Below are 20188 nucleotides of genomic sequence, written 5' to 3'. Positions count from 1 at the left end.
GCCATTTTTTTAGATATGTGTTTATTTGTTTTCCTGTCATGCCTGTTATAGAGTGTGGTGTTATCAGCATATTTACCCATCTCAGAGGCAGTTTTGTCGGGGAGGTCATTAATAAATATTAGGAACAATAGAGGTCCAAGGATAGACCCCTGAGGCACCCCCGCATTTATATCACACTGTTTATATGTGCGACCGTCGAGGACAACCTGGATTTTTCTCTTATCTAAGAAGGATTTAATTACGTTAAGTATTCTACATGTGATAGGGTATTATTTAATTTTCTTGAGGAGACCCTATATATATATATATATATATATATATATATATATATATACATATATATACATATATATATATACTTAAAACACAGTAGTGTTTTAATATATGGTTACGTGGCAGTTTTAGCCATTTAGAACTACTTTAAAGCTTCACCGCTTACTCATGTTTGGACCAAATTCCAAAAATTATTACAATTTATATATCACCTTCCTAGCTATATTGGGGGAAAAATGTTAAATTTTTGTTCAATAAAACCGAAGTTATGATGAATTTACTGGTGTCTAAAATCGTAAAAAAAAAGTAAGCACGTAGATTCAGCGAATACTGTTGCTACCAATTCACCGCTCTCGCGAAAAGAAAAGTAGCAAGTAAAACAGACAGAATTAAAAAATGAAAGGGACATAATTGGGGGGATTTTATTGAAAACAGATGAGTGTCTCACATTAGTATTACATATATGTTTGTTATATTTCTGGGAGCAAAAAAAATAAAAAATAAAAAAATAAGAGTGAAGTTAATCCAAGAAAAGTGAATTTACAGGAAGCATGAAAAAATTATGGATTAAAATAGAAAAATGTGAGCATGTAAAGTAATATGGTTAAGTTTAAACATGGAAAATAAAGGACTAGTTGTTAAAAATCGAAAAGAAAAAGGCGAGATATTCTAGACAAAAAATATAAGTTTGTAACTTAAAATATTGCAGCATTAAGAATTGACTATGTAATGTTATTAATCGAATTAAAAAAGATTCTTGATGCTAAGTTATGAATTTATTTATATTTTGGACTAGAATATCTCGTCCTTTTCTATTCCAGGTTCAACAACGATATTGTTCTCTTGTAATATATATATATATATATATATATATATATATATATATATATATATATATATGTGAATATATATATATATTATTATTTTTATTATAAATTATATTTTAAAAATAATATATATATATATATATATATATATATATATATATATATATATGCCGCTCCCCATTTAGGGGGTACCAAATTGGTCAAAGGGAAAATTATTCCCAACTCGCATTTAGGTAAAAATGCACTTTCGTATGAATAATTGAATTCGTTCAATGAGTATCGCTAACAAAAACAAATAAAAACATATATATATATATATATATATACATATATATATATATACTTATATATATGTGTACATATATATATATATAAATGACGATCAAAGGATATTCTCTGTTTATTTAGTAATTTCACTTCATTTTGCTTATTTTTTCCAACATTATACGTTTGTATATATCAATTAACGAAATCTACAGTAGCGTTTTAAAAAATAAATAAACGCGCGTGTGTGTGTGTGTGTGCGTGCGTGTGTGTGTGAGTGGGTGTAGGTGGGTGCGTCCGTGCAGACAATCCAGACAACCTAGACCCACAATAAATCTATAAGTCCAAGGTCTTCGAAAAGACATTCTACTTCGCACCCACTTAGCTTATCACCTACATCTGCTTTTTAATCGCCAGCTGTATATGTAAACACGTCCATAAACGTAAGTGCGCGTATCTTGTGTATATATGGGCACGTGAAGAAGCATATGCTGTAGTACGCTAGTGTATATACATGTATGTTCACATTTACGAGTATGTTCGTAGTAAGCGTGGGTGTCCAATTCAAAGTTTTATGAAAGACTTAGTTTTGAACAGAGGCCACACAAGTTGCTGACCATTCCAAATGCTTGAAGGGTCATATTCAAATAGATGTTAACCTTAATGGCTATACCGTACCCCCTCCCGCTGCAAGAAAATAGATTGAAATCCTTAATTTTAAATGAAGAATGAGAATGAACTACTTATAAAATAATGCTAAAATTTATTTACTGATTGAATAAGTTTTAAACAAAAACTTTTCTTAAATCACATAAATATGTTCGCCGATATTTTTGTAAATAAACAAAGCAAATTACAGATACGAAACAAACATAGAGTCGCAACGATTTAACTTGGTTAAGGGTGCGATGCAGACAAAACACTTTCGCCTGTTGTCTTTTCCTTATAAGGGAAAGTGTTTCCATAACGTTTTATTTTAACGTGCTTTTTATTCAATAAGTATGAGGAAAGGCTGTTCTTGAGAAAATTTTCAAGCCACATAAAGTTTGGATTTGTCCGAATAGTTTTGAAACAATTGTAACTAACGATGAAATACACTATTTGTTGCTATCAACCCATTCTTTGAGGTCTTGGTTTTTGTTAAAACAATATATATTGTTAAAACAATATATATATATATATATATATTATATTATATATATACATATATATTACACACATATATATATATACATATATATTACACACACACACACACATATATATAAATATATATATAATTATATACAATTGTCTTTACAGTACACTGTTCAATAATGTCCGACTCCAGTGAATCTATGTAGATTTTATTTCTCTATTCGATATAGCGGTGAGGTTGTCGTGGAAAGAGAGGGGTGTGTGGCGTATCTTTACAAGTTGTTCTGTCTCAAACTCTCAAGCTCAATTTTCTCGCTAATTGTCGTTTTTCGACTGTGCATTCCATTATAATATTCAGGGATGGGGTGAAACCGCGGTTGTTCTCTGGATGATTCATACCAAACAATGTCACCCCAGGGAAAAGTCCCCGCTAGGAGTGCACCTTTGGATCTGCAAACGTTCTTATGACCCTAAGCCGAAGCACTGCTGTATATGTAAACACGTCCATAAACGTTGGTGCGCATATCCTGTGTATGGATGGGTACGTGAAGAAGCATATGTTGTAGTGCGCGAGTGTATATACATGTATATTCGCATATACGTGTATGTTCGGTAGTAAGCGTGGGTGTCCAATTCAAAGTTTTATGAAATACTTAGTTTTGAATAGAGGCCACACAAGTTGCTGCCCATTCCAAGTCAAAAATACTGGAGGGTCATATTCAAATAGATGTTTACCTTAATGATTATACCCGTACCCTCTCCCGCTGCTAGAAAATAGATTGAGATCCTTAATTTTAAATGAAGAATGAGAGTGAACTACTTATAAAATAATGCTAAAATTTCTTTCCTAATTGAATAAGTTTTAAATAAAAACTTTTCTTAAATCACATAAATATGTTCGCCGATATTTTTGTAAATAAACAAGGCAAATTACAGATACGAAACTAACACAGACTCGCAACGATTTAAATTGTTTAAGTTGACTAGTCCGGATTAATAAATAATTAAAATTAAATAAAGAAATAAAGAAATTTAATTTAAGAAATCAATGAATATATTATTAAAACATATTAAATGAACATAGGTAATTGGTGGTAACATTGTATGGTATTTCGTTTGAAATTTTTTTTAATGGAAATACGAAAATAGCTAAATATACAAATGTTTAAAAAATACTTTGCAAGGGTGCGATACAGGCAAAATACTTTCGCCTGTTGTCTTTTCCTTATTAGGGAAATTGTTTCCATAACGTTTTATTTTAACGTGCTTTTTATTCAATAAGTATGAGGAAAGGCTGTTCTTGAGAAAATTTTCAAGCGACATAAAGTTTGGATTTGTCCGAATAGTCTTGAAACAATTGTAACTAACGATGAAATACACTATTTGTTGCTATCAACCCATTCTTTGAGGTCTTGGATTTTGTTAAAACAATATATATTGTTAAAACAATATATATTGTTAAAACAATATATATTGTTAAAACAATATATATATATTATATATATATACATCTATATTATTACACACACATATATATATATACATATATATTACACACACACACACATATATATATATATATATATATATATATAAATATATATTTATATATATATAATTACTCGGGTTTTTATATTCAAAAGTAATGGACTAATGAATTCAACGAGGTTGTTAGATAGTGCTCAATAAAAAGAGCTGATAATACTTGTTTATTGTTATATAAACATGCTCATATCCCGCTGCTACAAATAGCCACTTGTTTCAATCAAACAACAGATATCATCAGGCAGCGACTTGACTATTCAAAAGTTCAATGATTATTCATGATGATATCTGTTGTTTGATTGAAACAAGTGGCTATTTGTAGCAGCGGGATATGAGCATGTTTATATAACAATAAACAAGTATATATATAATTATATACAATTGTCTTTACAGTACAATGTTCAATAATGTCCGACTCTACTGAGTCTATGTAGATTTTATTTCTCTATTCGATATAGCGGTGAGGTTGTCGTGGAAAGAGAGGGGCGTGTGGCGTATCTCTACAACTTGTTCTGTCTCAAACTCTCAAGCTCAACTTTCTCGCTAATTGTCGTTTTTCGCCTGTGCAGTCCATTATAATATTCAGGGATGGGGTGAAACCGGGGTTGTTCTCTGGATAATTCATGCCAAACAATGTCACCTCAGGGAAAAGTCCCCGCTAGGAGTGCACCTTTGGATCTGCAAACGTTCTTATGACCTTAAGCCGAAGCACTGCACTTGAATTATAAACGTAATCTCTCCAGAACTCTCAGTAATTACAGGTTTCGAGTGCAAATTTCAAAAATGACATTGTTTGTCGACTTCCATTTACATTAGATATATAAATATTTTCCTATATTATTTATTTTCTTTTTTTTATATCTTATTGTCTATTGGTTTTTATAAATTTTTACTAACATTTGTATTCTTTCGTATTTTATTTGTAAATAAAATTTTACCGACGATTTACATAAAATGTTAAGATGTCAACTGTCATACCTCCATAATGTAACTCCAAATTGAAAAGTAAGGTCAAGATCGCGTGCAAATATAATAGATGAATAAGTTGGTCCACAATTATAGCTTAATGGTTCATTGTATCATATTAGCTTTTTAAATGGTTATCACGTGTTCCTTTTTACATCGTGTGCTACTCCGTAAAATATTGACTACAAACAATATATTTCTTCCCGAAGAAATCCGGCTGCATATAACTCTGAAAACAAAAATCTGTTGCAAATTTATAGCTAGATCATAAACATTCGCACAGAAATCTCTCTCTTTATATATATATATATATATATATATATATATATATATATATATATATATATATATATATATATATATATATATATATATATATATATATATGGTCATGGTTATCGGAGATGTATTGAAACTCAGTATATTACATACACATCTCTTTCCCTCTCTCTCTGTATATATATATATATATATATATATATATATATATACATATATATATATATATATATATATATATATATATATATATATATATATATATATCGAAGATCTATTGCAACATAAACAAGATGGTATTGTTTTTTATTGTTATCATCTCTATGATATTATGATTTCACAAATTCCGCTCTGGACCGCAAGTTTACAATAACAGAAGCTGCATACTAATTTATTATGTCTTGATCATTCGCCACTATCTTATATAACTTTATAACGTCATTTTAGACACATGCTACATTCTTTCCTAGGAGAAACATTATCACCATCGCTTCAACTACAGAGGAAGGAGCCCCTGCTTTCCTCTATAAATATTTAGTCCTCCCATTGCCGATACTTACATTGCACCTGTCGTAACTGATTATATACAAAAACACAATCTTACCTTCATCCGATTAAAAATAATAATTAATACTTCCTCCGTAATATCAGTCCCATCTGATTGGATTAAACCAGCCAATTCTACTCTTCCAGAAAACACTTCTATATACATAAACGAATAGCCAGGAAATTTTTCAAGATGGCGGCGACTTCTACATAATACTGATAAAATATTTCTAAGTATCAAATTTTAAACCGTTCGTCAACGGAAGATTAAATGATGTTAACCTTAAAATCAACTATGATTAATAAGGCTTCCACCGTGCTTCTTATCGTGTCAGCCGCTTCCAATTCTTAGATGGTGCAACTTTTTGTTGTTTATTGCATTTGTTTACAGTGAATGACATTTTATAAACTTTATCGTTGTACTTTATCCATAATCTTTTACCCACAAGTTTGAATTATATAAAAACCATCCTACTTTTTTATTTTTCCATCATCATATATTATAGATATAAACTATGTAGATATAGACTATATATATATATATAGTCTATATCTACGTAGTCTATATCTATGTAGTATATATCTACGTAGTTTATATCTATATAGTCTATATCTACGTAGTTTATATATAGAATATATAGATATAGACTACATAGATATAGACTACATATATATAGACTACGTAGATAAAGACTATATAGATATAGACCACATACAGACTATATACATATAGACTATATAGACATAGACTACATAGATATATACTACATAGATATAAACTACATAGATATAGACTATGTAGATATAGACTACATAGATATAGACTACATAGATATAGACTACATAGATATAGTCTACATAGATATAGACTACATAGATATAGACTACATAGATATAGACTACATATAGACTATATAGATATAGACTATATAGACATAAACTACGTAGATATAAACTACGTAGATAAAGACTACATAGATATAGACTACATAGATATAGACTACGTAGATATAGACTATATAGATACAGACTACATATAGACTATATAGATATAGACTATATAGACATACACTACGTAGATATAGACTACATAGATATAGACTACATAGATATAAACTACATAGATATAGACTACATAGATATAGACTATATAGATAGACTACATAGATATAGACTATATAGATATAAACTACGTAGATATAGACTATATAGACATAGACTACATAGATATAGACTACATAGATATAAACTACATAGATATAGACTGCATAGATATAGACTATATAGATATAGACTATATAGATATAAACTACATAGATATAGACTACATAGATATAGACTATATAGATATAGACTATATAGATATAGACTACATAGATATAGACTATATAGATATAGACCATATAGATATAAACTACATAGATATAGACCACAGAGATATAAACTACATAGATATAGACTACGTAGATATAGACTACATAGATATAGACTATATAGATATAGACTACATAGATATAGACTTCATAGATATAGACTATATAGATATAGACTACATAGATATAGACTACATAGATATAGACCACAGAGATATAAACTACATAGATATAGACTACGTAGATATAGACTACATAGATATAGACTATATAGATATAGACTACATAGATATAGACTACATAGATATAGACTATATAGATATAGACAATATAGATATAGACTACATAGATATAAACTACATAGATATAGACTACATAGATATAAACTACATAGATATAGACTGTATATAGACTATATAGATATAGACTACATAGATATAGACTACATAGATATAGACTATATAGATATAGACAATATAGATATAGACTACAGAGATATAAACTACATAGAAATAGACTACATAGATATAAACTACATAGATATAGACTGTATATAGACTATATAGATATAGACTACATAGATATAGACTATATAGATATAGACTACGTAGATATAGACTGCATAGATATAGACTATATAGATATAGACTACGTAGATATAGACTACATAGATATAGACTACATAGATATAGACTGCATAGATATAGACTATATAGATATAGACTACGTAGATATAGACTACATAGATATAGACGACATAGATATAGACTACATAGATATAGACTATATAGATATATACTACATAGATATAAACTACATAGATATAGGCTACATAGATATAGACTGCATAGATATAGACTGCATAGATATAGACTATATAGATATAGACTACACAGATATAAACTACGTAGAAATAGACTATATATAGACTATATAGATATAGACTACATAGATATAGACTACGTAGATATAGACTACATAGATATAGACTACATAGATATAGACTACGTAGATATAGGCTACATAGATATAGACTACATAGATTTAGACTACGTAAATATAGACTATATAGATATAGACTACATAGATATAGACTACGTAGATATAGATTATGTAGATATAGACAACATAGATATAGACTACATAGATATAGACTACGTAGATATAGATTATGTAGATATAGACTACATAGATATATACTACGTAGATATAGGCTACATAGATATAGACTACATAGATATAGACTACATAGATATAGACTATATAGATATAGACTACATGGATATAGACTACATAGATATAGATTATTTAGATATAGACTACGTTGATATAGACTACGTAGCTATAAACTACATAGATATAGACTACGTAGCTATAAACTGCATTTTAAGCCCATTTTTAGGTGCAATTTTGGGGTGTCGACTGGTTGCGATGGTAGGTCTTAAATTTATAGGGAAAATAAATACCCCTTCCTCTATTGATGTTGCGATTTTTATGGCGTTTCTCCTAGGATGTAATGTAGCATTTTATTATCACGAATGACTGTGTTTGAAAAATTGTACGAATACTACATAAAATAGTGGCAATTAGTTTAGCTATATGGAATTTAGATGTGACATATGTTGTTGCAAACCTCTTAGACTTTTTTCCAGAGAGGAGAATTCCTTTACTTTATGAATATAGAGATGGATATAAAAACGAAATAGCTTCATAGATGTTTATAATATTCTATTATGCGTCCTTGACAATCGGTACGATAATAATTAAGTTACAATCCTACTAGAGTAATAGTTTGTTAAAGCTCTACGAGGCCTATTATTCTTGGTTTTCCATTCCCTTTGAAAAAGAGGTTATTTTATTGCTAGTCACCTGCGGTGCGTTTACTAGGAAATACCAACGTATCTATTCAGACAATTTGGGTGATGAAATTGTGCTTTGCTTAATCAAATCGCTTTGCAAAACGACCCTGTTTTTTTAACTAGCTTCTTGGAGAGGAAACACAAACTTATTTTTCCTAACGTTTAGATATGTTATAACCTTATAAATATGTCTTCATCCTGTTTTGTCCTGAATGGTTAAAGAATTTGAATTAATTTATAAATGTATATTTAATTCACGTTTATATTATAATCCGTCGATTGTTATGAAAAAATATGCTTGGAAATTTCGTTATGTATTTTCTATTCACGGTCCCCTCTAACAAAGCATATCGCCACTTGGACGTAACGGCCTAATATTTAGGATCATGCGTAGGAAAGATTAACAAGATGCCAGTTTACGTTACATTTAAACTTCGACGTATAACTACAGTCAGGGAAGCAAGTAAGAGAAAAAGAAACCCCAACGTCTAGCTTCTTGAGTTATTAAAGTAGAAAGCTTTCTGGAATTTAGGGACCTCAACAGTGAAGGAATGTGATTTTTTTGCTAGAATCGACCCCTGCGACACTCACACATATATTATTGTTGTGGTGGCAACCACTTATTTGCATATGCGAATAACATAACACTATAAATGGCAAGCCTAGGTTGGCCTTGGTGTGTCTTACTCCAATGCCACCAGAAGTGGCGCCGAAGAGCGTACATGTCCTCCCACCAAGACTCTCTGACTCGACACCGTCATTTGTACATATTGTAAATATACCTTTTCTTTAATACACTTACTATTGCGTTATCTTGTTGTTTGCGTCTTCATTGTATTTCCTTACTAATTATTGTTCAACCTTGCAACCACAACAGTTGGCGACGAGATATGAAGCGTCAAATATAACAGTTTGACGAAGAACTATTTAAAAAAAAAAGTACAACGCAAAGGTTGACCATTTTTTTTTAAGGAATGCAAAGTGTTGACGAGCAAACGGATTTTACGCTAAAGAGAAGTTTCAACTCAAGTGAAAAAAAAAACTCTAACGTGGCAAAAGCGACAATTTACGCCGTTTTCTGGGAATCCGACTTGCAAACGAATGTAAAAGTGAATTTTTGTTTTGTCGCTACACGAAAAATCTTATTAAAGGACCAACTTGCAAACGAAAAGCGAACTTTGTTCTGTCGCAAAAACGACAGGTCAGACCCGTATTTCGAAAAGCAAGGAAGTAACCTACGGAAAAAGTTCACCAGTAGATTCTAATTACTGTTCTCCGTAAACAAAACAACAACTAAAGGACTTTTTAATTAATGTTTTGGTTGACGTCGGTACTAAAAGGAAATACCACAGCTAAAACTAAAATTCAAGGAAAGGATTTTTTTTTCTTGAGAGAGGACATATTATTGAAATGGCAGCAGGAACAAGAAGAAAATCAGAAAATGGCACAATTAAAGCAGAAGAAACTACAATTGGAACAGGAAGAAAGGCATAAGAAACTACAATTAGAATATTAAGAAAGACAAGAGGAACGTTTTGCTAAAACACTGGAACTACTAAAGAGTAATCGAGAAAATGTCGATAGTGTTAATTTCTCCCATACAACTATTTTTAATAGCATGGACACATTTCATTATGTGCCTGAGGAAGAGAAGAATTTTGAAGCATACTACACAAGATACGAGGATGTTTTTCAACTGGACTGTAAAAATTGGCCAAATAGTCAGAAAGTGAGCCTCTTACTCAGAAAATTGGGTACATCAGAACACAGCAAATTCGTAGATTACATATTACCTAAAAAAACTGCGGAATTAGAGTTCATGGAAGCTGTAAAATTACTAAAAGAATTATTTAATCCAAATATATCCCTTTTTCATAAAAGATGGCTGTGCATGAATCTAAGAAAGATGGACAACCAAGATTATTTGACATGCGCATCAGTTGTCAATAAAAACTGCGATAATTTTAAGCTTGCAGAACTAACGGTAGAAGATTTTAAATGTCTAATCTTCGCTCAAGGGTTTGTTTCCACGAAAAATGCAGAAATACGCAGACGAGTGTTGTCTAAGCTGGAATCTGAGCAAGATTTAACCCTCCAGAAACTAGCAGAGGACTGTGAAAGGGCCATTACACTAAAAAAGGATTAAAAAAATATAGAAGAATCCGGAGTGGCATATGTAAGAAAAGTTAGAAAACCATACGCACCAACCAAGAACTTTACAAAGAAAAGCAATGGAACGGGATATTCCAAAGATAATTACCATAAATATAGTACACAATATAACAAGCCTCTTCCTAGATATAACTGTAAGAGATGTGCAGAAAAGCATTGGGAATCAGATTGTCCTTATAAGAAGAAAAAATGCTACATTTGTAAGAAGGTGGGACACAAAAGCGATTGCTGCAGATATAAAGATTACACCAGAAAGAGAGTACAGCAAACAAAATCAAATACAAAATTAGACAAAGATCGGTGAAAATACGTAAAAGTGGAAATATTTAAAACATCAATAAAGCTACAACTCGACTCCGGCTCCGATGTTTCTATAATAAACCTGAATACGTGGAAAAAGTTGGGAAAACGGCCATGATGAAAACTAGTAAAGCAGCCCGGACGGTAACTGGTGGTGGTATAAAATTTGAAGGAGAAGTTGTCCTCCCGATAAAATTGAAAGGGATTTCGAAGAAATTAAAAATATTCGTACTAAAAAATAGTAAAAATCTGTTTGGAATAGATTTAATTGAGAAATTCGGACTATGGGATAAGCCAATCAATACATTCTGTAAAAAATTAGAATGTTCTGCAACAACAGTAAATATAAAAGACGATTTAAAAGAATTATTTCCTGAGGCATTCACGACTAACTTAGGTCGCTGCAATAAATTCAAGGCCTCGTTTGAACTTAAAGAAAACGCCAGCCCAATTTTTAGAAAAAAGCGAAATGTTCCGTTCGCTGGGTTGGAAAAGATTGATAAAGAATTAAATAGATTGGAACAGACGGGAATTCTATCAAAAATAAAACACAGCGAGTGGGCAGCCCCCACCGTATATGTAAAGAAAAAGATATTGAAATCTGTGTGACTTCAAATCTTGGGAGGGGGGTGTTGTGGTGGCAACCACTTATTTGCATATGCGAATAACATAACACTATAAATGGCAAGCCTAGGTTGGCCTTGGTGTGTCTTACTCAAATGCCACCAGAAGTGACGCCGAAGAGCGTACATGTCCTCCCACCAAGACTCTCTGACTCGACACCGTCATTTGTACATATTGTAAATATACCTTTTCTTTAATACACTTATTATTGCGTTATCTTGTTGTTTGCGTCTTCATTGTATTTCCTTACTAATTATTGTTCAACCTTGCAACCACAACAATTATAATCTCTTCTTGTAAAGGCATTTGTGTTCCTGTCAAGGTTGTTTATATTCTAAAATATTCCTCACATTGTTGGTGCGATGAAAAGACAATTACAGCATTTTAGTCGCATTTTAGGCAGTTTAAAAGAAGATGCCATTAGAGGATAAGAAATATGAATTAAAACAAGTTTAAAGAACAAAAAAGCGTTTAACTGTTTGTAAAAGTAATAACTCCCATACTTTTTACTAAAACAGATAAAGAGTTATATAGACAAGAGGTGTACTATTAATATAGGCGACGTTTTATGGTTTAGAATTTATTTTCCCACATAGGAAAATACCATCATTAATGCATTTTTGCCAGCCATAAAGAATCGCTGCCTATAAATGTTCTAAGCGCACATTGTCGTTAGAATGTCGTTCCAAAAGTACTGATTCCTATAGTTATACTAAAAAAAGTATAAGAGATACAAAAACGGGAATATTACAATTGAAACAAGCGACCTTTTGTACTCGAAAATTTATTTTTCTACACACTCACCACTATTCTGAATGCACATTTGCCAGGAGTTCTATAAAGCATTTCTTCTGACGTACATCCATGACAGGGGGTGTTTTCCTAGAGATTTACACCGTCATAGGAGAGATGGAATGTTTAAATGATGAATGCCAATCCTCTGATTAATTCTGGCAGAACAAAAATAGGATGCGTTACATGCATGAGAAAAGGATACAACTGTTATTATATGCCTACATTCTTCCTTCTCTGTAAACATTTCTATCAATCGCTAAACACTATCAGAATTTCTCCCACTTTAATATTACTTCCTACTTTGTCATCTCGCATTTAGGATTACCATTCTTACAACCACACTAATGTATGTATAAATGCTGATTCTTAATGACTCAGCATGCATTCTTGTTAACGTTTTTATCTTGACGAAATATTGAATGAATCATGCGTTCGTGTTTATTTCATTTTTGTGTGCGTTTGTTTTTACTACGTACGGGCAAAATGAATACCGATGCTCAAATGTATAAACATATTGACCCCTCCCTTTACTTTAAAATTCACCAAAAATCAGAAAATTAACCAATTTTAGTGAAATTTTCAGTATTTATGAAATAATGATGGCGGAATATAATCAACTAATTATTTTTATTTTAATCTAAGTGGAAATGTATTGTTTTGTTTGAACAAAAATACCTTTACTAAAGTAACAGTTTTCAGTAGTAAATAAAAAACGCAAAAATGTATTTTTGGTTTTTTATATAAATGAAGCATCGTAATTTGTAACAAAAATAAAAAAATATTACAGCAACATTACGAAAAAAGCCCTAAAGTGCGTATTAATGAATTCGATATAACTCAAAGAAAAATGAATTTCTCGAACTACCATTGAATTAAGCATTGTTTATTTAATATTTTCACACAAAATAATTATAATAGCAAAAATATTTCTACTTTTTTTTTTTTAATTACAGATTTCGCATAATTTTTATATGCAAGATTTTAATACTTCCCTTGCTAGCAAGACTGTGAAACTTTCGGCGTAACATAAGTTTTATATAATCCCGAACAATAATTAAAAAAAAAATTAAAACAGGAGCATAAAAAATAATTACATTAAAAAATGATATAACTTGATACAAACGTTCAGAATAGGAATGTATGGATGTACGTCTGGGGGAAAAATAAATCTGACACCTTTACCGCCTTTTACTATAACGACTTCATTTTGAAACAGCGTTTTGATTGGATGAAATTTTGGGCTTCCCTATATATTGGTGTTTACAAACTTTTATTGGTTGCGTTTTGGCGAATGGCATAATTACTTGCTTTTTGAGGGCTAATTAAGCTGTATTTTGTATAAACAAGGTGTTTTTTTAATTTAATTCAATATCTAAGCGCTTTACTTTACTAATTATCTTTGAAATAGACAAAGAAAACTAATATTTATCTTTTAAAGGATTTTTCCAATGAATTTATTTAACTTCAAAATATAGCTTAATTGGTTAGCTCGCCGTGAAAACATTTTGATAACTTTTTTTCAAGTGTACAAATATTTTTTCCTTTAGGAAATTAACTTTAGTCTCTAATCATTAAAATACAATCAAAAAGTAGTTGGTAATCTACAAAAAAATTATGATAAATCGGCTTTCAAAACTAAGTACCCCTATTTTTGCCCACTCATTTTTGCCCGTAACTAGAAATATGTAAGAGAAAGCAAACATCTCCGTGTCAGGTAGAGGACAATTCCAAGCCTCTTTTTCCACCTTTCTCGGGGATACGTGCTTAACGTTACATCAAACACTTTTCATTAATCTATATAATTATAAAGCTCAAATGATCTTGTAACGATGTATATAACCCATTTTCCGGTTTATGACATACGGTTGCGCATGCGCGCCTGACCTGCGCACTAAAATATTAACGTTATTATTTCGAAATTATTATTTAACATGGGAAAAGTTGGGTTTAAAATAACTTCAACGTAATACAGAAATGAACGATGTAAAAAATAAAAAAGCAGACACTATTAACAATTGTTTATTTGGATAATTTAAACGCGAAAAAAAAAGAACACTTGGGACGCTGAAATATTAACGTTATTGTTTCGAAATTATTATTTAACATGGGAAGAGTGGCGTTTAAAATAACTTAAACGTAATACAGAAATAAACGATATAAAAAAGCAGATATATCAAATTTTGAATTTAACTATAATAAGTATTATGGTACCTGTTTAATGCGCATTTACCTATAAGTATGGCCAACCACTTATAATTCAGTAACTGTAAACTTTTTTGTTAAAAAATAATCAATTATAATAAACAGAACGACTCATAGAAATCTATCTAGATTCTTTTTTCATTTTAATATACTTTCATAGAAATGTTTCCGTTATGTCAAAAAAAAAACTCTTTTCGTTACGTCACGTTTCACGCTCATACATCAATTCCATAGTTAATACAACATACTGACCCAACGGGTCACGAGTAGACTAATTATACATAACTCCAGTCTCTCTTCCCCTCCCCCTTTGTCTCTCCCTCACCGGTCATCTCTCTTCCAAAATCGTCGCTCATTATATCCCACGTTTTGTCATGTGTTCATGACGTCATTTATTTATCAGGGACAAATTTACTTGTCACCGTGTTCCGTGTTCTTATGGACCGATTTACTATGCCTCCCCACGTCGTTTTTTAACGCGGAGAAAATGTACAAAAATAAAAAAATGTCTCAGTCGTGAAGGACTGATCCTCCACTGAAAAAAAACAAGAAATTGAAGTGCATCATCTAATACTACTAAACTTTGATCTTGGCCAAAAGACCAAGTGTAACTCTCGTTTTTGCTGCGACGTTATTTTATTCATGTTTTTTTTATTTCATTTTTTATTTTCCTTTCTTCTTCTTTGCGCCTAAATCTCCAATATACACCCTTAGTGTTCTTGTACTTATTTTTAATTTATACAAAACTAGCATGGGTGCCCGGCGTTGCGCGGGTGTTTAGAGTTGTATATTGAGCAAAAAAAAAAAGAAAAAAAAAAAAAAGAACGAGGACAGACGTGATGTGTCAAGTGCCACGTGTTCCAGTTTGCGTAAGCATCGTGTTGAGTTGGATTGGAGACAAAGAAGAAGACAGGTTGGCTAAAAACACATCAAATGCCGTAAAGGACCAAGTTCTCTCGGATTCTCTCTCTTTTCTGATCTTGACCACGTGGTACAATGGGGAAAGAGCTGGCTGTTACTTTTAATGTATCTAAAACCAAGCTTCATCATCAACGCTCTGATCCCCATCTGGCATCAACTGAAATGAATCACTTTCGCTGTGGGAGGCTCCATGTTTCGAAAAGCTTCTTGGCTTGACTTTTACTTCTGATCTGAAATGGAACACGTACATCAAGTCTGTTGCCAAGGTCGCTGGTAAAATTGTGAGGCCCTTCTACCGCTCTAGTAGATATCTCACTGCTGATAAAATTCTCTATCTATATAAAAGCCAAGTACGTCAAAGGATGGAGTATTGTTGCCTCGTCTGGGTAGGAGCTGTTAGTAGCAGCTTATCCTGCCTTGACAGAGTACAAAATAGACTTCATAGCTTAGTGGGGGTGCCCTTTTCTCTTCCATGCAATCTCTTTCCCTCAGAAGAGACGTTGCAAGCTTGTCTCTGATTTATCGTTATTTCCATGGAAGTGCACCTTAAGGCTCCAATATCTGGTCCCCTTTTGCCAATCTTTTACGAAAAACACTCGTCTATCTGAAACCATTGTCAATAATTTTCCCCACTTTTTATCTGTGCCTAAACATAAACGTAGATTACATGAACAAAGCTTCTTTCTTAGAACTGCACGCCTGTGGAACTCTCTTCCGTTTGCCTGTTTACTATCTGACTACAATTTGGTTGTTTTCAAGTCAAACATAAACAAATTCTTGATGAACCGTCCCTTTAAGTAATCCAATTTATCAAATTCCCTCCAGTAACGATTACTATATCATCCCACTGACTACTGTTCATACAGTTACTCGTATCCTCGAGTGACCTCCGGTCCTTAATAAGTGGTGACCCCCATGTAAAAAGAAAAACGAGAGGGGCGTTTTGAAATATATACAGTAGAACCCCCCCAACCAAGAATCGTCCTTCCCTTCCTCCTGCTATGACGAATACTTGAGCGTGAATAAATATATAAAATCTCACCTCGCCTTGGGTCCTTTCTTAAATTTGTCCATTTAAACAGATTCCAGCTCCTCAAGGACGGTTGACGAATCTCCCGAAAAAAACAAAAAAAAAACAAATAGCAAATACAGGTATGTCGTCGTGTTATATTATGTGTATTATAGGCTATGACATGCAAGCACTCACCAACTCCTAGATGAGTCACGGGTCGCTAAAATAGACATTAAGGATCTGAGGACAACAATCCGTTACACAACAAACAACGTACAAGATACGTACATATGGTCGGTTATGATAATAACACAACAGACATTTGTTAGTGTCACGTACACTACATCTAAGCCACTACCATTCAACTACATACAGCATACGTAAATTTGGTAGCGTATATATTCGGTCATATAGACACATGTTTTATGGTCGTATATATAACGATTGTAAAACCTTTTACTTGTGTAATCTAACGTTTATGTATTTATGTGTCTATTGATTGTGGGTTATGTGTATGTGTTTATGACAGCGTTTGAATTAGTAGTCTAAAAATGTTCGTTGTGTTTATCTACCGTTCGTTTTGGGTGTATAAGTGTTCATGTATGCGAAAGTCCTTAGTGTTTGTGATCGTCTAGTCCTTATTTCGTGATCTAGCCGATACGTGTATGAAATATATTTAGCAAGACATATAACAAGCACAGACAATGCAAGGATACAAAACACAGTTCTGTGTAGATTTATATCAGATCAATATGGAAACATAGCTTGCCCACCTTTGAGTCTTGTTTTGAGAGGTCTTAGAAAGATAAAATGTAAGATTCATCTCACGGAAACGACCAACGGTCTCGGATGTATTTTCAGCAATTTTTATTTCCAGGATGTTTCCCCACTCGGAAGATTGGATGCTTGTCCTATGTCCTGCATTATATCGACATTGCCCAGATTGATTTTTCGGAGTTAATGGTAATTACGACCGGTCGCCTGCTCCTCTCTAAAATCTCTCCCTACTACCTTACTAGACTCTACATGTGTATAAAAAAAAACTCTCTTTGTAATTACGTCATCAATACAAGTTATCTAAAAAATCAGATGACCTGATGTTTTGTCACGTATTAATCTATTAATTTTTATTGAGCAGGGCAGACGGTTTAACAGGTCGCCCCCTTCATTGGGGAGGGGGGGCTGCCGGGTCTCAGAATGGACGCCTAGAATTAACCACCCAATCAAAGATATTCACTTTCCGTTCCTCTGCGATCGACACGTGGAAAGTAAATAAAAACTTTATAAAATAACGTTCTTGGAAGTGAATGAATATTTGTCCAAACAGGTTCCACCAAGAACAAGATGAATTTCACGTGGACAAGATCAAAGACGCATGAAGTTAAGGTATGTCCAAAATACATGTATCACACAAACACACACACACTGACAGACACATATGAAGATTTAGACGGCCATAGCATTGGAACATTAATAGGCACCAACAACACAACTAAAGGTTCAGATAGTGGAGAATCACCAACCACAGACATTTAGTGACACGTATACACATCAGGATGAACCCTTCGTCACTAGTACATATCTGTTGTATGGTGACGTCATTCACTGTTACACAACATACCCCTTTATGGTCAATGATACAACATACAGATTTTTTGGTACTAAACGATATAACAGACTAACAAGTAAGGGAAAAGCGTTACTTGTCTCCCGGTCGTGGCAGTCCACAATATATTGTAGTTTCCATTACATTTATTTTGCTAGGATGGTATTCTATTTTTACAAATATTACAACGACCATAACAATCGTCGACTAGCAATACCTTCGGCATTGCCCTGTGTTATCTAACACGTGTGTCTGTGAGTCCCGTGGCTATAGACTCGAAATCAGCTAGGCCGATTTTTCTTTAATTTCACAGGAATAATTTTATGTGTCTGACAGTTTTTGTAGATAGGTTTTGTGTCGGAATGTTTTTTTTTAATTACATTTTCACATCCAACAAGGCATATTGCCACTTTGATGCATGGGGCTACTATCAAGGACATAAACTACAGAGGTACTATGTAGGGAGTTGAGCAGCAAGATGTCGTTGAACTTCTGCATGTAAGTACAGTTGGAGAAGCAGGGGCCCAGAAGGGAGTTCCAAAGTCTAGGAATTCTGGGTAAGAAACTACTATAGTAGAAAGCTCTCTTATATATAGGGATCTCTATTGTGTAAAGGTGGGGTTTAGCTGTCTGTCGGGTTTGTAAGGGTATTTACGTTGAGGGGGTACAAGTGCTTGCAGTTCGTCAGGGCATTCACGATTAAAATACTTGTAGAACAGGCAGAGGGATGCAACATTTCGTCGATTGCCAGGTACTCAGACAAGTATCGATAATCTTTAATCGAAATAATCCGATGCAAGAAGGAACTACCAGTTTAACCCTAACCCACCTAAACACCACAAGCGCATTGGAGAAGTTTTATTACCACACGTCAAAAGGCCAAGCATATAAAACAAACAAAGGTTCTTTAATATGACAAGAGCGCATTCAAAATGGATGTTTCTATTGAAAGCACAATTTCATCATGATTCTTGACTTTTCTTTTTAAGCTTAAATTGAATCCATTATCACAGCACAAGCAGTAATGCCAGGCGTATAAAATCAACAGTCGGCACATTGATATGACAAGAGCGCTTTAGAAATTAATATTTCTGTTTAAAGCACAATTGAATCATTGTACTGTATTTTGCGCACGTTTGGGGAAGCAGGCAATCGGAAGGAAGTTCTAAAGTCTAGCAATTCTGGATAAGAAACTGCTGGAGTAGAAATTTCTCTTACATCTAAGGATCGCTGCTGTTTAAGGGTGGGATTTAGCTACTTGTTAGGTTAGTCGTGGCTATAAATTTAAATTTAACCCATTATCACAGCACAAGCAGTAATTCCAGGCGTATAAAATCAACAGTAGGTACATTGATATGACAAGAGCGCTTTCGAAATGAATATTTCTGTTTAGAAGACAATTGAATCGCGATACCTTACTTTTGTGCACTTTAAAATTTAATACAAGTAGTATATATAAAAATAATTTTATGAGATCAACAGTAGGT

The sequence above is a fragment of the Euprymna scolopes genome, chromosome 40, assembly GCF_053919585.1.
Source record: "Euprymna scolopes isolate OS-2025 chromosome 40, ASM5391958v1, whole genome shotgun sequence".
NCBI lineage: Eukaryota > Metazoa > Mollusca > Cephalopoda > Sepiida > Sepiolidae > Euprymna > Euprymna scolopes.
Note: the sequence above shows the minus strand (reverse complement) of the source record.